The 23,622-nt window shown below is 41.1% G+C and overlaps 1 protein-coding gene across 7 annotated transcripts in view; it reads left to right on the plus strand.

The window, feature by feature from the left end:
* The first annotated feature begins 8,300 nt into the window (after nucleotides 1-8,300).
* Nucleotides 8,301-23,622, plus strand: part of ITCH (itchy E3 ubiquitin protein ligase) — a 121,690-nt gene continuing 106,368 nt past the window's right edge. For 3 of the 7 annotated variants that reach the window (XM_078057108.1, XM_078057103.1, XM_078057109.1), the window contains exons 1-2: nucleotides 8,301-8,421; nucleotides 12,265-12,341. The gene's annotated coding sequence lies outside the window, so the exon portion shown is untranslated. Of the gene's footprint in view, nucleotides 8,422-12,264; nucleotides 12,393-20,813; nucleotides 20,949-23,622 lie in introns of all 7 variants that reach the window. The other 4 variants (XM_078057106.1, XM_078057107.1, XM_078057105.1 and 1 more) reach the window with 4 other exon arrangements.

Consider the following 23,622-nt stretch of genomic DNA (forward strand, 5'->3'; position numbering starts at 1 on the left):
ATTTCACTAATGACTAATGATGTTGGGAATCTGTTCATGTGCTTATTAGTCATTCCTGTACCTTCTTTGGTGAAATGGTAAAAATGCTCATTTTTTTAAATGGGGTTGTTTGTCTTCTTATTATTGAGTTTTGAAAGTTCTTTGTATATTTTGGATACAAATCCTTTACAATATATGTGTTCTGAGCAGATATTTTCTCCCAGTCTGTGGCTTATCTTTCATTTTTTTCTTTTCTTTCTTTTTTTTTTTTAAGACAGTATTCACCCATTTTTATTTTTTAAGTAGGCTCCATACCCAATGTGGGGCTTGAATTCATGACCCTGAGATCAAGAGTCACATGCTCTACGGACGGAGCCAGCCAGGCACCCCTTTCATTTTCTTAATGGTGTCTTTAAAAAAAATTTATTGAAGCAAAAGTCACAAAACATCAAATCAACCATTTAATATTGAACAATTCTGGGCACCTGGCTGGCTCAGTTGAAAGAACATGCAACTCTTGATCTCAGGGTCTTGAGTTCAAATCCCGTGTGGGTGTAGAGAATATACACATACGTAAATCTTAAAAACAAAAATTGAACAATTCATTAATGGTGACTTTTGAAGAAAAAAATTGAATTTTGATGGTCTAATTTATTAAATTTTTTTAATAGATAATGCTTGTGTCATATCTAAGAACACTTTTTCTAACCCAAGGTCTCAAAGATTTTTCTCCAGTGTCTCCTAAAAGTCTTATAGTTTGACTCTTCTCTTTAGGTTTCTGATCCAATTTAAGTTATTTTTTGTGTATGGTGTAAAATAGGGTCAAAGTCCATCTTTTTACATCTTAAATTTCAATAAATATGGCCAAATTGTCTTCCCACCACACAACTGGCATCACACCAATCAGCAGTGAGCATGGCTGTTTTCTCACACCCTTGCTAATACAACTGAGATATCAAACTTTTTGTTCTTGACCAATCTAATCATGAAAATATAGCATCTCATAGCTTTACTTGCTAAATTCCTACTTTAGCCACAACCTAAGCACTACCGTGAAATATATTGGCTCCGTGTATTATTAGCTACCTATTGCTTCAGCATACATTACCATGAAACACAGGGTGACTGGACTATTTAAACTTGCAGGACCTGCCCTTCCTTCCCTCCAACCTTAGAAGGTCCTCAAGGACTGAAAATAAAGTCACACTCCCTGTATATTTGATTGCGCCCTTTGCCACCTCAGAAGTTTACATAAATGGAGGCTGAGTTCTAAGATTCCCAGGATTGTTTCTGGCCTGACATCTTCCCAGCTTGCATAAGGTGACCTGGATGCTTGTTGCTTGACTCTGTCTTTGCCTGAGGAACTGCAGGCATGACTTAAATTTTTTTTTAAAGACATATGAATTCTGGTTTAGGACAGACATTTCCAGTACTATAGGCAAGAAATGATTCTGATCTGCAATCTGTAGAGATAGGGCAATGGGGCTTTACTGGGAGAAGGACAACCTTAGGTTTGAAAGCAAGAAAAGAGGGAACTGGGGATAATGAGCAGGAGTAGAAGCTCTGACATACTGTTTATTATCCAAGGGAGTTCTTCAGTCCTACAATTGCTCATCCAAATTTTAGTCCTCCCAAAAACTGCAGGAGGAGTTGCTCAGAGCTCCTTATGGCTATTTATTTTTATGACTTTTTTTTTCCTACTTCTATATTCAGTACAGAAAATCTGAAGGATACAGAGAAGCACAACGTCTCTTTTTTTGCACTGATTCAAGAAGAGGGAGTTGTGAAGTAGGTGAAAAAGACAGTCCTAGGTTTAAATATCAGGTCTGTTTCTTACATTCTCTGAAGTTTGGCAAGTCACCCAACCCTTCTGACCTCTGTTTCCTCCTCTAGAAAAGTGGTACTCACAATGCCTCCTCCCTCATTGGGGATGAATATAGGCACATTTAGTTCAGGGCATACAGTGGGCACTCAGTGCGTCTCTGTCTCCTTCTTTCACAATTTATAAGAAATTTTCATTCAAGCATTTTCTGAGCATCTTTAAGGTGTTATTACAGGCCAGAGGAAATATAGGGATGGATAAGACTGTGTCTTTGCCCTTCAAGAACTTATGGTTTGAGGAAGGAGAGATTAAATGGTCCAGTCAGCTGCCTTTTGATAAAATAGGCACGTGACTCCAATTTTCAGATGTCAGCAGAGGCCCAGAGAGGCCAAGAAATAGAGCAAGGAAGTAGTAGGGAGGGGACTGGAACACAGTTAAGAGGACTATTGGGACAGAAGCAATGAGAGAGGAATTTTGGAAATAAAATTATGCCAGTTTGTAGTTCAAAAGAGAGGAACAAGGGCGCTTGCCTAGCTGGCTCAGTCAGTAGAGCATGCGATTCTTGATCTCAGGCTCCTGAGTTCAAGCCCCACATTGGGTGTAGAGCCTATTAAAAAAAAGAGGGGGGACAGGTGGGAGATGGAGATGTGTGTGAATGAATCAAGGGTTACAAATCCAGCCCTGAAGGTGGACTGCATTTTGTTTGTGCAGGATTTTCCCCTCCCCTCCGAACATTTTATTATGAAAATTTTCAAACATAGAACAGTTGAAACAATTGTACAGTGAACATCCATCTATCCACCATCTCGATTCTACAGTTGCTGTTTGCTATATTTGCTTTGTCATGTATTTATTCATTTATCTAGCTCTCCATCCATCCATCTTATTTGAGAGAGAGAGCACATGAGAGGGGGGAGGGTCAGAGGGAGAAGCAGACTCCCTGCTGAGCAGGGAGCCCGATGCGGGACTCGATCCCGGGACTCCAGGATCATGACCTGAGCCGAAGGCAGTCGCTTAACCAACTGAGCCACCCAGGCGCCCCCATCCATCTTATTTGATGCAATTCAAAGAAGCTGCAGAGTTCACTATCCCTCTAGACACTTCAGCACCCCTATCATTAGACCTCGATATTTGTTTTTATTTTTAGGTTCAATTTACATACAGTGATATGCGTAGATTTCAAGTATACCATTTGCGGAGTTTTGACAAATGGATGCAACTGTGTAATCCACACCCCTCACAAGGTACTGAGAGAACATTTCAACAGCAGAAAATTCCCTCCTGCCAAAGGCCACTACCATTGTGATTTTTTTCGCCATTGATTAGGTTTTACCTGTTCTAGAACATTATACAAATAGAATTATAGAGGGTATACTCTTTTGTATAAGGTGTCTTTCTTTTTTTTTTTTTTTTTTTAAAGATTTTATTTATTTGACAGAGAGAGACACAGTGAGAGAGGAACACAAGCAGGGGGAGTGGGAGAGGGAGAAGCAGGCTTCCTGCGGAGCAGGGAGCCCGATGCGGGGCTCGATCCCAGGACCCTGGGATCATGACCTGAGCCGAAGGCAGACGCCTAACGACTGAGCCACCCAGGCGCCCCTAAGGTGTCTTTCTTTTAGCATGATGTCTGAGGCTTATCTATTTTTTGCGTATTAGTACTTTTGCTATTCCCTAGTAGTATTCCACTCTATGAGTGACTATAACACAGTTTATCAATTTTCCTGTTGATGGAACACACAGTTGCCGGTGTTGTATGTCTGGCTGCAAATCCTGGCTCTGCTACTTGCTAGATATGTGACTATGTGCTGGTTACTTTGTCTCTTTGAGATTCAGTTTTCTCAATCTGCATAATGGGAAAACTGACAGCTATTGCTTATTGAATGCTTGCCATGTGCCTGTTTAGCACTGTTCCAAGTGTTTTACATACTCATTTAATCCTCATAATGACCCACAAGATAGTATCTATTACTGTTTCCATTTTGTAGATTTGGAAACCCAGCACCCCACCTAGTTGCCAGGAGTATTCAATGAGCTAGTGCATGTAAAGCACCTGAGACTCTACATTGTAACTACAATGTAGACAGTAAACATTAACTGTTATTTTTCTTTTTACTGGCCCTTAGAGGAATTTATTTATTTATTTATTTTTAAATATTTTTAAAAAGATTTTATTTATTTATTTATTTGACAGAGAGAGCGCTTGCGTGAGCACAAGCAGGAAGAGTGGTGGGCAGAGGGAGAAGCAGGCTCTCTGCTGAGCAAGGAGCCTGATGCGGGACTCCATCCCAGGACCCTGGGATCATGACCTGAACTGAAGGCAGACACTTAAAGACTGAGCTACTCAGGCCATCCCTCTTAGAGGAATTTAAGTTTATTACTCTTAATGGAGAAAGTGTATAAAACCCTGGGAATAGGGTTGCCAGATAAAATGCAGATGTCCAGTTAAATTTAAATTTTAGATAGACAGGGACGCCTGGGTGGCTCAGTCGTTAAGCGCCTGCCTTCGGCTCAGGTCATGATCCCAGCGTCCTGGGATCGAGCCCCGCATCGGGCTCTCTGCTCGGCGGGAAGCCAGCTTCTCCCTCTTCCACTCCCCCTGCTTGTGTTCCTCTCTCACTGTGTCTTTCTGTCAAATAAATAAATAAAATCTTTAAAAAAAATTTTTTTAGATAGACAAAGTAATTTTAGCATAACTATGTTACATCAAATTTGTCACATATTAATGCTAAAAAGTTATTCATTGTTTACATGAAATTCAAATTCAATCGAGCATCCTATATTTTTATTTTCTAAGCCTGGCAAGTGACTAAGGCAACTAGGGACAGAACTTGTGTACATCATTTTGCAGATGAGGAAAAAGTCTTTTTTTTTTTTTTTTAAAGATTTTATTTATTTATTTGAGAGAGAGAGAGAATGAGTACATGAGAGGGGGGAGGGTCAGAGGGAGAAGCAGACTCCCTGCTGAGCAGGGAGCCCGATGCGGGACTCGATCCAGGGACTCCAGGATCATGACCTGAGCCGAAGGCAGTCGCTTAACCAACTGAGCCACCCAGGCGCCCGAGGAAAAAGTCTTAAAGAGGGCAAATGAGAAAGCCATGAGGTCTTAAGTGGATCCAGATCTTTGGATCCAGATCTTGGGCTCCTAGAAGCTCCATCCTGTGTCTGCTCTTCATCAATGCGAAGCTCTGCCACTTTTCAAGTCTTCCCCTGCCTCTGGCAGTTGAATGCCGAGTGGCTTCAGGGAAGAGAGGGACAGCAGAAATGACCAAGTGTTCTGCAGGGAAAGCCAGTGACAGGCGGCATGTGGGCTGCTGGGGTTTCTCTTCCCACTCCTTCCAGCTCTGCATCCCTGCTTCCTTCCCTCCTTCTCTCCCCAGAGGCCTGGAAAGCTCCTTCCCTTGCTGGTTGGGGCCTCCAGAGCAGGGCTGGGTCCTGTCCCAGGCTGACCTGGGTGTCCAAGGCAGAAGGAGGGTGTAGGTGGTTCAAGGCTTTATCAATCACAGGGTCTGCATTCTTACCAGGTCTAGACTGACTTCTGAATCAGGGAACCTGGGAGCCAGAGCCACGGCATGGGAGATGAGGAAGTGGCCACACCGGGATTCTCTGCTCTCACCAATTTAGCTTCTCCTTGGAGAACCACCAACTACCTACCATAGATTTCCCAGAATCTTCACAATATCCTACGAGGTAGAATCTATTATGTCCATTTAGAGATTTGGACACGGAGGTTAAGGGACTTGCCTAAGATCCCTAAAGTAAATTGTTGACAGTCAGGACTAGATCCTTGATCCATATGTTTCTGAAGAAACCTAAATTATTAACTTCTGCTAGGTACTGCCTCCCAGATCAGAGCTAATCCACCCTGTTGGCATTAGCAAGTTAGGATAGCATAGTCCTGTGGTTCTCAAAATGTGATCCCCGGGTATCAATATCACCTGGGAACTTGTTAGAAATGTAAATTCTTGAGCACCTGCGTGGTTCAGTTGGTTAAGCATCTGCCTTTAGCTCAGGTCATGATCCCAGGGTCCTGGGATCGAGTCCCACATCTGGCTCTCTGCTCAGCAGGAGTCTGCTTCTCCCTCTACCTCTACCTGCCCCCTGCTCATACTCTCACCCTCTCTCTCAAATAAATAAATGAAATATTAAAAAAAAAGAAATTTAAATTCTTGGGCCTGAAAACAGAACCTTCTGACTCAGAAATTCTGAGGCTAATACCTGGCAATCTGGTTTTAATAAGCCATCCAGGTGATTCTGATGCACTCTGAAGTTTGAGAATTTTGGTGTATAGTAGAAAGAGGTGCATTTTTTTGAAAAAAAATTATATATTTAAAGCATATTTGTTTTAAGTAAACTTTTTTTTTAAGATTTTATTTATTTATTTGACAGAGAGAGACACAGCGAGAGAGGGAACACAAGCAGGGGGAGTGGGAGAGGGAGAAGCAGGCTTCCCGCGGAGCAGGGAGCCTGATGCGGGGTTCGATCCCAGGACCCTGGGATCATGACCTGAGCCAAAGGCAGACTTAACGACTGAGCCACCCAGGCGCCCCTGTTTTAAGTAAACTTTTATTGACATATAATATAAATACAGAAAAAGACACAAATCATAAGTATACAGCTCAATGAACTTTCACAAAGTGAGGATGCTTATGTACCAGCACCCAGACGGAGACACAGAACATTATTACCAGCCTGGAGAAGCCCCTTTGTGCTCCTTCCTGGTACTACTTCTCCTCAAAGGATAATCACTATCCTGACTTCAAACACCATAGATTAGTTTTGCCTAACATTATATGTTTTAAAAAATTACAGATGAAGACATGGAGCACCTGGGTGGCTCAGTCTGTTAAGTGACCCACTGTTGTTTCAGCTCAGGGCATGATCTCAGGGTCGTGAAATCGAGCCCTGACTGGGGCTCCCCACTCAGCAGGGAGTCTGCTTGAGATACTCTCTCTCTCTCCCTCTGCCCACCCTTCCTCTCTCCAATAAATAAATCTTAAAAAAAAAATTGTAGATGAAGACAGAATCTGGACCCAGCGGACTTTGATTGGATCCCTGGTTTCCTACTAAGTGATCTTGAATCAGTCATCTAATTTCCTTGAGACTCATTTCCTTCTCTGTATAATGGTCATAGAAATATCTCAAACCTTAAAGGGACACTGCGTTTCTCAAACTTGTGTGTTGTCAAGAATCACCTAGGGAACTACTTAAAAAACCCACATTCCCCAGGGCATACATTCTTAATAGGACAAAAATTGGTTGTGGGTAGAGAGGAAAATTTTTTTCCTTGCTTATGTAAAAGCACGTATATACATATGGTACATTAATAGATATATAGTATATTTGTGATATTAAAATTTTATGGGGGGAATAATTAGAGAAAAATGTCTAAAAATGTTCCTTAGAGAGCTGATAATTTTTTTAAAAGGTTGAAAAACACTGCCCTATAGCAATGATTCTCCAAGTGTGGTCTGCGGTTAAAAATGCAAATTCTCAGGCCCCACTCCAGACCTACTGAATCGGAAATTCTGGGGGTGGGGACCCGCAATCTATGGTTGAACAAATCCTTCAGGAGACTCTGATGGGCACTAAAGTTTTAGAACCACTGCCTTGGAGATTCTGAATGGGGTAGGGTCCCTGAGTCTGGACCTTTAACAAGCTCTCCTAAGTCATATTGCAGGAAACATTGACATAGAGATTTGAATGTACTTTGAAAAACGCAAGTGACGTTCCAGTTGGTAAAATAAGTTCACAAGGAGGAAACAGGCTAAACAATAATAGTGAAGGTCACTAATTACTAGGCACTTAGCTGGGCCTCTGAGTCTACTTGCACAGCCTATTAATTCTCACAAACAACCCATGAAGAAGTTAAGAGGATGGACTCTGAAGCCAGATTGCCTGGGTTTGTATCCAGCTTGTGACTTGGTTTATGCATCTGTAAAGTGAGGATAATGGAGGTACTTTCCTCATAGATCTGTTGTGAGGATTAAAGAAGCTTATTGATCAGTTCTTCGAACACCTGCCACATTGGCACCACTTACATGTTGGCTATTTCATCATCCTTGAGCGCACCCTGTTAAAAGGTGGATTTGAACCCAATCAATTTAACTCCCGAGTGTACTTTCTTAAGGAATAAACTATAATCCAGTGGTTCTGAAAGTGTGATCCCCCACCAGGAGCACACCAGAGTTAGAAATGCAAATTATTAGATCCCATCCCAGACCTGCTGAAAGAGAAACTCTGGGGGTGGGGCCCCTAAATTTCAACAAGCCCTCAGGTGATTCTGATGCACATTAGCGTTTGGGAACCACAGCTACAGTCTTCAGAGGTTCGGGGGTGGGGGTGGGTGCTTTAAAAACAACAAACAAAAAGCCTAGAGTGGCTGGGAGCAATCCCAGAGCCCTCCCATCTAAGGGCGAGTGAACTGTTTAGAAGCGCTCCCCAGCTCCGGCCAACTCTCCCGGCTGGCGCGCAAAGCCTTCTGGGGCTTGTGGTCAAATACTTCCAGAGCTAGAGGCGCCTGCGCGTTGGCCGCCAACTCGCTCTAGTTGCTGTGGTCGGGGCTCGGGACCGGCTGCCATCTTAGTCGAGGGACTGAAGAGTCGCCGCCGCCCCGAGTCCCGGTAAACATTCGCGGGCGGACTGGGGGCAGTTCTGGGTAGAGGGGCGAGCCTGCATGAGAGTGTCCGAGGAGAACCAGGGGTGAAGGAGTGCGGCGCGCGGGCGGAGGACCCCAGAGCCGCAACTGCTCTCTTTTCCCTCACAGCCGGTGCCCGTGGGGGGCGCGGGGAGCTCGGGCTAGTGGCCGAGGGTTGGGTTGGCCGGAGGCGCCGAGCAACCACTGTATGGCCGGGTATGGTGGAGCCCCTCGCCTCGCGGGCGCCAAGGTGTGAGAGGGCTGGGCTGTGGCGGGGGCCTGCAGGGTCCGGCCCCGCGCCCCTCAGCCCCGCCCGGGGGCCACTCTCCCGCGGCCCGGCCTACGCGCGGGGCCCGGCGGCAGCGGCCGGAGCGGCCGACGTGGCCCTGTGAGGGGCGGCGGCCGGGCCCACCTGCCACTCGGCTGGCCTTCCCGAGACTTTTTGGAGCTCCCAGTCGCGAGGCGGGCCCAGCACAGCGGCTGCCTCCTCTTTCTTCCACTCCCCTCCTCCCTCCATTGTCCCCCATCGTGGTGGTCCCGCCCGGGCGCCCTTTTCCGCGCCCGCGCCCGCTGCCGCGGCCTCGCCGGCACCTCCCGGCGCAGAGTTTTGCAGACGTGGAGCTGTCACTGCCCTCCCCCTTGAGTGCCCCTTTCTTTAGCCGAGAAAAGAAAAAAGTAGCCATGAACGTATTCTAAGGGTCGAAACGTGATGAGGATATGACTTAGCGGGAACTAAGTGGGGAACTCAAGTTTTCAGACATAGTCCCAGGCCACGGCTTAAAGAGAAACGCCGGGTCTCTGCACTCAAGGTAGACGTTAGGCCTAAAGTTAGAGATGTAACCAGGTGAACGTGCAAACTACCCGCAATTCACGATTCCCCAGTCACAACTTAACTTGGTTTTTTGCTTACATTCGCCTCTTCCTCTTGTTACATTTTCTGCCATAATTCTACAGCGTCAGTATACTTTTGGGGAAGGAAAAGTGGGGTTTTTTTCTTTGGAAATTATGGAGGCACTGGAGCCAGCCACTTACCATTGCACCTAGTTGGGGTCTCCCGCATCTACTCCTAATATAACTAGATTTTAAGGAAGTAGTGTAAAGGCAGTGTATTTCCACCCTCAAAATCGGCTAAGGATTTCTCAGCTGAAATAAAATTCTCATGGCAGATAATGCTGAGAGTCTGCACTATGTATTCATAGATTTACTGGAGGTACAGTTACCAACAGAGAAAGTAAGTTTTTTGGTTGTGAAAGAAGGAATTCTTTCACGTTCAGTGTAAGAATCAAGTCAAAAAGGATATGAAATAAAAAACGAGTGTAGAATACTTTTTCACAGTATTCTAGAGGGAATCATTTCTAAATTCTTTTTAAAAAAACACATCTGTTCACCTATGGGAAGAGATAGACAAACCAATAGTTCCCCAAATTGCCCATTAGAATAATTAGGGGAGCTTTTTAAAGGTAGAAATTCCAGGGTCTCCTTTTCTGAGATTGATTTAGTAGGTCTGCTTTGGCCCTGAAGAATTTATTTTTAAAACATGCCTCAGGCAGCTCTCTTGGTCTTGGGAACCAATGAGGCAAACAATACTGTGAAACTACTGAGGAATGCTCAAAAAACTTTGAGACAAAAGTGACCAGTTCTGTCTGGGGGTTGGCCATAGAAGGTGGCAGGACCTACCCCTGGTCCTAAGTTGGGTCTTATATGACGGGTAGGAGTGTGATGAGGATGGGGAAAGGGAAGGACAGGGCAGACAGAGAAAACCCCTTAATGCTTTGTGTAAATGCAGAAGATTGTGGGAGAAAAAGGGTTCATGGAGCAGGGAGTGGGATGGGGAAGGAGAGCACTGTGGGACGTGAGGTCAGAAAGGTAAAAGGAGGTAACTATATGAAAAGTTACAATGCTAAAAGACTTGAGTTTTATGTTAGCAGTAGATTAAGATTTTGAACAGGGAAGTGATATGAGTTACATGTATGTTGTAGAAAAGTGGCTCTAGTGATGAGAGTGAAAGGGTGGAAGAGTGGCTATTGCCGAGGTCTAGGTGAGAGGTGAAAAGGCTTGATGTTGGAGAGAGGCTGCAGCGATTGGATTTAGTTTACTAGTGCAATATTGTTGCCATATTTTTGGATGAGAATTTTTAGGACCAGACTGGGTAAAAAGGCTCTTATTCTGTAAAAAGAACCCACTAGCAAATCTGAATAATTTGCCAGGTTATATATATTGATGGTATCAGAGTATATTGTTAATTAGCACTTTTGAAAAATTAGAATCAGATTGGCTGCAGTTTGGAGGAGAACTTGGAGATTAGACTGCAATTTATGACTATCAACACTGTTGCTCTAAGCTTGTTCGAAGTGTTTTTCTTTCATACTCAGAAACTTGGTATTAGAATTTTAGAGTTGGAAGAGATTGCAGAGATTATCTAGTCCACAGTGGCAAATATATTTTAGTTTATGGACCAGCAGAGTGCTTTGAAGTAGCTGCCAGAGCACTGTATTGAGAAGGATTTTGGTCATATGTGTTCTCTGGGAAAGGGAGTTATGATTGATTAGTGATGCTTCCTGTGGACATAGTTATCTAGTAGGTGATATATGTGCCAGGTATATGCCATCCTTAGACTGTTCCAAACTATTAATTTTCTGTTTGTTTATAAAAAAAAAAAATCCTAAGCAAGTTCAATAATTTACCTAGAACTAGTTAAGAATTAGAGCTAGAATTAGAACTGAGTTTAGTTTGTTATTCTCCAGTGTGTCAAGATGAATGTGTGCTGCTCAAGAGCTTTTGGTATTAGACCAAAAGAAAAAAGATATTTCTAGCTTGTGCCTCTTAACTGTTTAGGCAAGAGTTTAACAAGGAACTTTGGCCTAGAAGTGAATTTTATTTATTCTGGCTTAAGAAATTTGTTGTTATAGGAAATAGTCACCTGCTTGTGTGTTTTTTTTCCCCCCCTCACCCCTCACTTCTTGTTCCTTACCCCTCTCTCAATTTTGGGTTTTGGGGATTGGTTTTCTTTATATGAGTTAAGGCAAAAGTGTATAAAGTTATTTTTTCCTGTATTTACAGCACCTTGCCGAATTCTAGGCTCATAATAAGCTCTTAGTAAAGGCATGTTGATTTTTGTGGCTGTACATGATACTGGTTTTGAGTTAACATAAATTAGCGGGTGGGGGAGTATGCAGAATTGAATTGCAGCATTATCTGGTTGGTAGGTCGGCTTTCAGCTAAAAATATTGGGTTGGAAATAGCCTCACAACTAGTAGCCATTAACCAAGAGCTGTTCTCCTTCAGTCTAGCAGTGCACTGTCCTTGGAAAACTGCTGCCACCTCAGCTTTTTTTCTTTTCAGAACTGACTATACTCTGATCCTTGAAGTGCTTTTTCTTTTCCTATCCTTAGGAGCCTCCCAAGTTGCAGGGACCATTCTTACAGTGACCCCCGTAGGTAGAGTGTGTGTTTTATAGCCATCTTCATTTTGCCATGTAGCCATCATACTCAGGTGGGCATCACCCCATACGCTGTAGGAGTCATTTTTCCCCTGACTCACCTTCTTACCCTGCCTGCCCCATCAAAAATTATCTATCCCCCCCCCAAATTATCGCATGGAACTTTTATTTTTTATTATTTTTTAAAAAGTAATTTCTGTGTCCAACGTGGTTCTTGAACTCATGACCCCAAGATCAAGAGTTATATGCTCTACCAACTGAGCCAGCCAGGCACCCTTAATCCCATGAAACTTAAAAAGACATTGTGCTGTCAGATTCCCAAGGTCAATGCTAATCTGATGTGTTTAACCATAGGAATAATGTGTTAATGGACCCTCCTTTCCCTCTCAGGTAACATGCATTTAACAGTGGCCTTCTGGAGACAACGCCTTAACCCAAAGAAGTGACTTGAACGGTGAGAACTTCAGGTATGGTGGCAGGCCTGTGAAAGAGATTGGGGGACAGGAATGGTGCAGAGGGTGAGCTCTACTCATATAACTGCTGTGGGGAGGTATGGGGAAAGAGGATGTTGTTGCTGACTACATCAGTTGGTTGAAATAGGCATTTTCCACTTGGATTTGAAACTCAGAGTCTCCTCTATCAGGATTAGCCTGTGAGCCACACTTTGCTCTTACTTTGGGTCTTCTGACTTTTCTGTTTTTGTTTTTCCTGGACATACACACATTTTTCCCATTTGTGCTGTTTTATAAATGTTTTTCTCTGTATACTTGTCCAGATATGTGCATTATGGTTAAAAAGTGTAAGAAGTGAAAAGAAGGCAACATGCAGTGGAGAAAGAGAATTTGGAAAGAAAAGGTCTGATTTGATTTTGCCACTGACAAACTGTGACTTTTGGCAAGTTATTTAATCTTGCCTGGTCTCAGTTTATATATCTGTAAAATACATGTATTGATTCCTACCTGCCTTCCTGACATTGTTGTGAAGATCAAATAAAATAATACATGCTAAAGCTTTAGAAAACAATGAATTCACAACTTAAGACACTATCTAGGTCTATAAGGTGGGAGATATTGGCAGTAATACTGAGAAGGAATACACGAGGACAGGACAGATTGACTTTAAAAGATCGGGAGAGAGAAAAGGAAGACTCTACTGGGTAAGAAAAAAAGTAGAGCATGAAAAAACTCAAGCAGTAAGAGTAAGGAGTGAATGACGTAGAACTATTGAATTGGTAGGTGAGAAAGCTGAATAGGATAGAGAGTGGTCCCTTTCACTAATTCTAACCTTGCAATTCTTCGTTGTCATTGTCATTACTACCTTCACATAAATGTTCTAGATTCCATACTTAGATTCCTGTCCTCACTGTAAACATCAGTATTTATTATTCATACCTCTATGTGACCCTTTGTGTTTAGTTTATATTTTTGTTAACTAATTATCTTATAAATGCTTAGAAACCAAGACTATGATTTACTTGTTATGGTGTCCCAGGCCATTGCTATAATCAAATGTGTGCTTACTGTTTTTTTATAATTATGGAGAGAAAGGAAGGAGATGGGGTCGCTTTGTGAGAGATAGTAGGAAAGGAAGTGGCTAAGAGGGAAAGTAGATAAATAAGACATGGTAAGAAGAATTTCTCAAAAAATAATGAAAGGAAATAAATGAAAATGAAGAATACATAGAGCAAAAAGAGAAGGGGAAAAGGAGATGGTGTTATCTGCAGTAAAGGAACAAAACAGCTTTCATTTCTTTAATGGTGACATAATACCTCACAAAAAGTTATGTGCTGGGAAAGATCATTCTTCATACCAAGTATCTTTTTTTTTTTTTTTTTAAAGATTTTATTTATTTGACAGAGAGGAAGAGAGCACAAGCAGGGGGAGTGGCAGAGGGAGAGGGAGAAGCAGGCTCCCCACTGAGCAGGGAGCCCAGTGTGGGGCTTGATGATCCCAGGACACTGGGATCATCACCTGAGCCGAAGGCAGATGCTTCACCAACTGAGCCACCCAGTTGCCCCCATACCAAGTATCTTTAAAATAGTTCTAAAAGTATCCCCTACGTCCTGAACTCAGAGTAGTTCTTTGTGGAAAGAAAACTAAGGCAAAATTCAGGAGACCTGGGTTCTAGCCTTGGTATTTCTTGTTACTTAGTTCTGTAATCTTGGGCAATTCACTTAAATCTCTCTGGGCCTCCATTTCCTCACTTGTCCGTTAAGGTATCAGATGATCTCTCCGTTTTCTCACTCTTTGATTATATTTTGTGCTTTATGTTCTGTCTCACTAATTTTTCAGGGCTTTGTTGATACCACAATATAAGATTGGTCTTAGAAATATCTTATAGTAGAACTTCATAGTATCCATTACCTTATAAATGAGAAGCCATTATATTTTAAGTTCTACTTTAAACATTGGCAGAAAGAGAGACTTGTAGAAAACCCAAGTATAGAAATGTTTGTAATATTCAGCAAGCACTTATTGAGCTCCTGTTGTGCTAGGTCCCAATGGGTACTTAATATAAAACCCCTGCCTCAAGGATTTTGTGTTTTTGTCAGGAAAACAAACTTGCTCACCAGTAATTATTGTAAAAAGCAAGGTGATAAGTGCTGTAATAAGGATTGCATTGCATTGCAATTTAAGGTAGTAACTTTAGATTTCTTGGTTCTTTTAACATAATTGAATATGTGCTAAGTGCTGCTCTATGCTAGGTATTGCAGGGACTCAGGATGAAAAAGAAAGTCCCTGCCCTCAAGAAACTTGCAGGGTTTTTTTTCATGTCTGGAAACTGCTTACCCTAATAGATTTACCCTTCTGTCCCAGGAAAGAAGTTTTGTATTGTATCATCACTTCATAGTTTTAAACTAAGAATTCATTGCATATTGAGCTTGCCTCACTCCAGAAATGTTTAATAACATACCTCCTTTCTGAGAAAATCTGTATTATTTTATTGGATCTGTAATGTTTTCTCTGTCAATGACAGAAATTTTTCTTTTAGGGTAAGGAAAAAATCCAGATGCCATCTGGATGGCATGTTTAGGTGAACTTTGGTTTGCTTCTTATTCATTCAGAGAAAGAGGGGTATCTAAAATTTAGCCTTGATTCTTTGTTCCAGGGAATCAGTTCAGTTGGTCACAGAGGAGAGGATGCTAGTCTAAAGGAATCATACTGTAGGGATTAACGGTATGTACTAGAGTTAGATTGTCTGGTTTTGAATTTTGGCTCTACCGTGTACTGGGAGTATGACCTTGGTCAAGTTCCTCATCTGTAAATTGGGACTAGAAATTGCATATATCCATAGGGTTGTTGTGTGGATTAAATAAGATAATGTATTTTTGCTTGAACAATAGTTGGCTCACAATAAGTATGAGGTGTTCATTGCTATAATTGTTTTATTATCATTATTACCACCAACCTTGTCTTAAAATTTTTGTCTCAATTCTTTAATTCATTAAGTAAACTTATCTAGGGTGAGCATTGTAAATTTAAACGGAACATTTTAAATAGTAAAGATCAAATTGATACTTAAGTGAACTAGGGAATTCGTGTTCCTCTAATAGGGTAGCTGTTAAGCGGCTTTGGCTTACTTTTTTAATTGACCGTTTTAACCATTAAAAAATACCTAATTCAGTGTTGGCTCACTCTTGATCTAGTGGGGAGTATAGAACCAAGTGTGGACTGAACATCTTAACTTTTTTCTAAACAGAAGCTGGGAATCCAGATTTTGTGAGAAGTCTTTATTTTTAAATGTTGGCAACTTTTGAAAATCGTAATATAAACACTGTGGGCCAAGCAAATCACCACTGCGGGCAGGATTTGTCTTGTGGGTTGCCGCTTTGCAACCTCTGCTCTGGAGCTTGACTTTTTGCATCAAAGCCCATGCTCCCTGCCTTCCGGGAAGAAAGTCCTTACCCACATAAAGATTTAAAACAGTTCAGGCAATACCTCAGTCTAGGGCTGAATGAGAGGTATGCAGAATAATTATTAAGGCAGAGAGGAGGAGGGAAGTTATTTAAGATGGATTTAGAATGGGCAAAGGTATGGAGGCAGGAATGGACTTGAGATGGTGGTAGTACAGCGAATAGATTAGTTGGAGTTTAGATTAGTCTGAAGAGGGTTTATATGGGCCTGGTAATAGGAGAAAGTTTGGAAAAGTTAAGAGACCAGCCTTCTTGTTTTGGGATAACCTTAAGTCCTATTGGCTGACAGGATAAAATGATGTTTTGTGGCGATTTATTAGGTAATACTGAGGTCTGCAGTATTTACTAGGGCTGGTAGGGTCTGGAGGCAGGGAGAACAGGCTAGGGAGGTAGGTGGTAGTGGGAATGGAAAGGAAGGGACAAAAGCTTGCATAAGAGACAAAAGCATATATATGGGTCACCTTGTGACAGTGGGACCCTGCAGTAGATAAAGATAGCCAATTTTGAAAGCTTTTCCCCTATTCACTCTTTTGTAAGAACTTGGGTATGTGAGAATAATACTATTATCCCTCCTTTTTTGTGTTGTGGATCTTTATCACTTTCTCCACCCCAGCACCCTCCTTAATGATGGATCACATACATAGTGTTATGATTTCCCAGGTTGCACAAATAGAATAGAAAAAATAAGAAATTTTCAGCTGCTTATCACATTTCTAGTTTTGGATTTTTGGTAATCTCAGTTAACCTCTGATAAGTTTCATTAGACTTTATACATGGATTTTTGTATTTACCAAAGTTTGAAAATACTGGCAGTTTGCTCATGGAAAAGATGTAGAATTTTGCTGCAGAAACTTGACACAATAATTCATGATTTAGAATGTTTAAAGAAACTGATAAACGTTGTAGAAAGGTGGAATGTGTTTATTCTGTGTAACTTGAGAAAGTGATTTTTAGGATTTTATTTTCACCAGGCCTTTTGTCCTGTTTATACTGTCTCATGAAAATTTTGACATACACGGGGAAGTTATTTCTTATTCTTGGCTAAAATGCCAAATGTAGTTATTGTAAGTAGTTTTTTTGGTAAGTAAGCTGAGTAGTATGTTAGGTGTAGCCTGAGTATTAAGAATAGTTGAGATGCAGCAGTATTTCCCTCAATGATGAATAAAAGTACTGAACTGAGCCTCTGAAAAGTACAAAAAGTTGCTGCTGTCAGAGAGATGCAGCAATAGGGTCAAATAGATTTGAGCTAAATCTAAACCTGTTTAATGGAGAAGGGATTTTTTTTTTTTTTTAAAGCATGGTCTAACCTAGTTTTTGGAATTCATTTGTTCTGAATATTGAAAGGGATTTTCAGGTGGTTCATTTAATTATAGATTTGCTTTGGAAGTGGGAAGGTAAGGAACATGAGAGAGGGATTAGCTGCATTTGTTTCTGTGAGAAGTCGGTAGTGAAAAGGAAATCGCAGATTATCTTTTTCTGTTCTTGAATTTTTGGGAGGAAAGATATTTAACTACAGGTCTTAATTAAAAACTATATTCTCTATATATACTGAAATGTGCAGAACCTAGTTACTACTGCTTTTCATTGTCTAGAATGTTGCTGACATCTGCTGTCATCTCCTTGCCCTTTGTCTTTGTCCTTGAGGATTTTGACTTTATTTTATTTTGCTGGTGTTTCAAGAGGGAATGGAGATGGAGTGCTTATGTTCATTTAGCCCAGTTAGTTGATTTTACTGTATCAATTGATGTTTTCATCTCTAAGGGACAATGAAAATGATTGACTTATCTGTTCTGTTTATCTGTTTGTTTTTAAGATTTTATTTATTTGACAGAGAGAGAGCAGGAGAGCACAGTCGGGGGAGCGGGAGAGGGAGAAGCAGGGCCCCCGCTGAGCAGGGAGCCCGATGTGGGGCTCGATCCCAGGACCCTGGGATCATGACCCGAGCCGAAGGCAGACGCTTAAGGACTGAGCCACCCAGGCGCCCCGATTTCATTCCTTTTTAAGGCTGACTAATACCCCATTTTAATGTGAAGAACACATTTTGTTTATTCATTCTTCTGTTGATGGACAATTAGCTTACTTTCACCTTTTGGCTTTTGTGAATAATGATGCTGTGAATGTGGGTGCACAAATAACTGTTTGAGTCTCTTCTTTTAGTATTTTTAGGTATATTCCCAGAAATGGAATTTCTGGATCAGGTGGTAATGCTGTGTTTAATTTTTTGAGGAACCACCATACTGTTCAACAGCAGCTATACCGTTTTACGTTCCCACCAGTAGTGCACAAGAATTACAGTTTTCCACACTCATACCATTTGTTATTTGCTGTTTTTTTTTTTTAAAATCATCCAAACGAGTAAATCGGTATTTCATTATAGTTTTTATTTGCATTTCTCTAATGATTAATGATACTGAATATCTTTTCATGTACCTATTGGCTGTTAGTATATTTTTTGAGAAATGTCTGCTCAAGTCCTTTTCCCATTTTTTAAATTAGGGTTGTTTCGTATTTGGTATCCTAATAATTTTGTAGGCTTCTGCCCATATCTTTTCTGTTTCTTAGTCTACTGCTATTCTCCTCCTTTCCTATTGTTGACAGAGCAGCTAGAACCATTCTCTCCAATGTATAGTCCCTTAGTAAATGTTTGATTAAAGGTTAAAAGTAGGGCTTTGTGGAAAGGTAGAGGTTGGTTGGGGCAAGACCTTCATTACATTTTTCTCTAGTTTTGGAGTTCCCTATTCTCTTTTAACCATTTACTTGGTGGGGTAAACCTTTTTTTTTTTTTTTTTTTCCTCCGTTTTTTAAGATTTATTTATTTGAGAGGGAGAGATCAAGCAAGCACGGGGGAGAGGCAGAGAGAGAGAGGGAGGGAGAGAATCCCCAAGCAGGGTTCCTGCTGAGCTGGGAGCCTGACGCGGGGCTCTATCCCAGGACCCTGAGATCATGTTAACCAGCTGAGCCACCCAGGCGCCCCTGGTTGGGTAGACATTTATGAAAGATTATGCTTTTAGGGAAAGAAGTCCATGTGTCATTTGATTTCATTTTAGAGAAGGAAAATATAGGATCTTCTTGAAAGAAATTTGATTCTTCTCTGAGAAGCTTGCTATTATTACTGTTTATCTAAGAAAATATAAGTCAGCTTGAGGTATCCAAAGAAGGATTTTACTTTTTGTGATTTCAAAGGAAGAAAATCTGTTTTAATCATTTCAGTAATTCATTTTTTTTTTTTTTTTTTAAGTACTCTCTATACTCATTATGGGGCTTGAACTCAGAACCCTGAGATTAAGAGTCTCATGCTCTACCAACTGAGCCAGCCAGGTGCCTCTCAGTGATTCACTTCTTACTTAACTTTTTATTGTGTAATGATTTGGAATTTCTTATTTTGAGGCTGCTCTTTATTAGGGATTTTTGTTTCTGTTTTAGACAAGAGGGGATTAGGAGTGATCCTAGACTCAATATAGATGTTAATAATTTTGAAAAGGACCAACCTGAATAAATTCAAGTATAACAATGACATAAGTATAATTTGTTTTTTTTTTCATTTTTTAAAATTTAAATTCAGTTAATTAACATATAATGTATTATTGGTTTCAGAGGTAGAGGTCAGTGATTCATCAGTCTTATTAATACCCAGTGCTCATTACATCATATGCCCTCCTTAATGTCTGTCACCCAGTCACTCCATCCCTCCACCTCCCTCCCCTCCTGTTTCTTTGAATTTTCCTGTTGTCTTTCTTGTTTCCTTTAAGGAACCATGGTTTTAAATTGTGAAATTAATGTTGAACAAGGCTAGAGATCTCTGTTTTTGGCCACATCTTTTGTTCTGACCTTGGACAATCCATTTTGATTGGGGGGTTACTGAGTTTTAAGAATTCTTTGTAAATTCTGGATATAAGTCTTCTATTAGATACGCATTTTACAAATATATTCTCCTAGCCTTTGGTTGTCTTTTCATTTTCTTAATAATGTCTTTTGAAAAGTAGAGTTCCTAATTTTGATGAGGCTTAATTTCTCAGTTTTTTCTTTTATGGGTTGTACTTTTGCCATATGTGAGAAATCTTTGCCTAACTGGGCAATCCATTTAACTTTCCTGGATTTCAGTTTGTTTACCTGTAAGAACAAATAAGATGTGTGTGTATTTTGACTTCTTTGCAATAGTATTTTTATTCAGTGCCTTTTTGGATTCAAAGTAGAGGAGGTAGTCTTGGGATAGAATACTAAGGTGAAAATCTACAGACCCATATTAGAATATAGAATTGACTCTGCTTTCATAATCCTATTTGTTTCCTAATGGGTAAGTGGTAATTTGTCTCTCCTTCCCTCCCCCCCCCACAATTATTTAGGGCTCTTGGATGTAAATGATTCTCCGTGATTTTTTTCTGGGTTTTTGATACAATTTGAATAACAATGGTTTTTGGCTCCTTTTAATAAAAATATAGATTTATTTATAAAGTGTACATACATGTTAGTAACTCATTAGTATTGACATGTAATTTACTTGATAGTTCTTAAATTATGTTTGGAAGTGATCTGAGAAAGGTTTGTTGGAAGGATGGGGATGGTGGCTATCAGGATTTTGTATTTTGAGGACAATCCATGGGTATTAAGAGATGGTCAGACACGAGTTTCTTGGGAGCCAGGAAATTCAACTTTATATGTAATTAGGTTGTATAATTTCGTACAAGCATTGTTTGCAAAAGAAAGCAATATTTATTGTAGCACAGTGGTAGTTATATTTATTGTGGCATATCAAATCATTTAAACTCTAGCAGTAAATAGTCAAAACCAGGAAGCAGCTTGTCATAGTAGTTAATATTAAAATGTTTGTCAGCTGTTTGGGAGAACAGGGAGAAAGTTGTCTTCTGAAGTAGTGGGTACAGAGTTCAAACCAGCAAATGAATACTGAACGTTTGATTCTAGTGCCAATTTTCTTAAATTCTTTTGTCATACTCTTGAACCTTGAAAGTTACATCTTTCTGTTTTTCTCTTTGAATAAGATAATTGTCTTTTTATGCATATGCTTTAGATCCACACACATACATTTGGTTGGAAAATGGGAAAGGAGCTTTCAATGATCTGAGATCATTTACATGATGTTCAGAGCCAAGGTGTCACTTTTGAGAACGAGAGAGAATGGTCTACGCTCTACCTCTCTGTTAAGGTAACTTTTTCTAGTAAATAAGAAAGCAGTTTTTCAACAGTCTCTTTAACAAATGGTGTTGGGAAAATTGGACAGCCACATGCAGAAGAATGAAACTGGACCATTTCCTTACACCACACACAAAAATAGACTCAAAATGGATGAAAGACCTAAATGTGAGACAGGAATCCATCAAAACCCTAGAGGAGAACACAGGCAACAACCTCTTCGACCTTAGCCACAGCAGCTTCTTCCTAAAAACATCGCCAAAGGCAAGGGAAGCAAGGGCAAAAATGAACTATTGGGACTTCGTCAAGATAAAAAGCTTTTGCACAGCAAAGGAAACAGTCAACAAAACCAAAAGACAACCGACAGAATGGGAGAAGGTATTTGCAAATGACATTATCAGATAAAGGGCTGGTATCCAAAATCTATAAAGAACTTATCAAACTCAACACCCAAAGAACAAATAATCCAGTCAAGAAATGGGCAGAAGACATGAACAGACATTTCTCCAAAGAAGACATCCAAATGGCCAACAGACACATGAAAAAGCGCTCAACATCACTCGGCATCAGGGAAATACAAATCAAAACCTCAGTGAGGTACCACCTCGCACCAGTCAGAATGGCTAAAATTAACAAGTCAGGAAATGACAGATGTTGGCGAGGATGTGGAGAAAGGGGAACCCTCCTACGCTGTTGGTGGGAATGCAAGCTGGTGCAGCCACTCTGGAAAACAGTATGGAGGTTCCTCAGAAAGTTGAAAATAGAGCCACCCTACGACCCAGCAGTTGTACTACTGGGTATTTACCCCCAAAGATACAGATGTAGTGATCCGAAGGGGTACTTGTACCCCAGTGTTTATAGCAGCGATGTCCACAATAGCCAAACTATGGAAAGAGCCAATATGTCCATCAAGTGGATAAAGAAGATGTGGTGTATATATCTACAATGGAATATTATGCAGCCATCAAAAAACCCACAAAACCGAAATCTTGCCATTTGCGATGATGTGGGTGGAACTAGAGGGTATTATGCTAAGCGAAATAAGTCAATCAGAGAAAGACAAGCATCATATGATCTCACTGATATGAGGAATTCTTAATCTCAGGAAACAAACTGAGGGTTGCTGGAGTGGTGGGGGGTGGGAGGGATGGGGTGGCTGGGTGATGGACATTGGGGAGGGTATGTGCCATGGTGAGCGCTGTGAATTGTGTAAGACTGATGAATCACAGACCTGTACCTCTGAAACAAATAATACATTATATGTTAAAAAAAAAAAAAAAGATAGTAGGAAGGGAAAAATGAAGGGGGTGGAATCTGAGGGGGAGACGAACCATGAAAGACTATGGACTCTGAGAAACAAAATTAGAGTTTTAGAGGGGAGGGGGTGGGGGGGAATGGGTTAGCCCAGTGATGGGTATTAAGGAGGGCATGTATTGAATGGAGCACTGGGTGTTATACGCAAACAATGAATCATGGAACACTGCATCAAAAACTAATGACGTGGGGCGCCTGGGTGGCTCATTCGTTAAGCGTCTGCCTTCGGCTCAGGTCATGGTCCCGGGGTCCTGGGATCGAGCCCCGCATCGGGCTCCCTGCTCTGTGGGAGGCCTGCTTCTCCCTCTCCCACTCCCCCTGCTTGTGTTCCCTCTCTCGCTGTCTCTCTCTCTGTCAAATAAATAAATAAAATCTTTAAAAAAAAAAGCTAATGATGTAATGTATGGTGACTAACATAATAAAATAAAATTTAAAAAAAAGGCAGTTTTTCCCCATCGTCAGTGGGTTTGAATTCCATTTCCTCTTAGTTTATTGAGAATGTTATGGAAATGAGCATTTGCCTTCTACAACCCAAAGAACTCTTATCCCCTCTGATAATACCTTCAACTCCTACATCAAGTTCAGTTCCCTTGCCATCATTAGTAGAGAATGGGATCTAAACATTGTTCCTTCTAGTTAGTCTCTGCTACTATGACTAGAGAGAGCAGGATCTAGTTTTCAACCCAGCTGGGTAGTGTAACTACTGGTTGCATACACAAGAACCATTATCACCTCCATGGTTCTACTTCCATCTGGATTGAGGCTCCATTCTTCACAGTAGTGGCTGGTGAATGAATACAGACTTTTAAAAACCGATTCTTTTAGACACAGCTATTTCACTTAAGTGGTGGTTTGAGAACATGGCTAAGTGGCCCTGTCCAAAGGAGACTGCTCAGTATTTACAGTTACTATGTATGCTTCTGTATTTTATTTTATTTTTTTAAAGATGTATTTATTTGGGGGGGGGGCAAAAGGAGAAGGAGAGGATCTCAAGCAGACACTCCACTGAGTGTGGAGCCCAACTTGGCTCGATCTCACAACCCTCAGATCATGACCTGAGCTGAAATCAAGAGTCAGACACTCTGCTGACTGAACCACCCAGGTGCCCCACTTCCGTATTGTAGTAAGGCTGTTTGAGAGTTTGACTTATTTAGGTTTTAGTTCTCTGAATACCACGGTGTACTTTGCTCTTTGAGCTATGTACTTGTGCTTCGACAAGCAGTTTTTCTCCTTACCAGTTTAGTGTGTGGTTTTTTGGGGTTTGTTTGTTTTTGTTTTTTTGAGAGAGAGGTGGGGGGGAAGGGCAGAGGTAGAGGGAGAGAGAGAATCTTAAGCAGGCGCCACACCTAGTGCAGAGCCCGACTATGCAGGGC

Source organism: Halichoerus grypus, chromosome 10 (assembly GCF_964656455.1).
Source record: "Halichoerus grypus chromosome 10, mHalGry1.hap1.1, whole genome shotgun sequence".
NCBI classification, from domain to species: Eukaryota; Metazoa; Chordata; class Mammalia; order Carnivora; family Phocidae; genus Halichoerus; species Halichoerus grypus.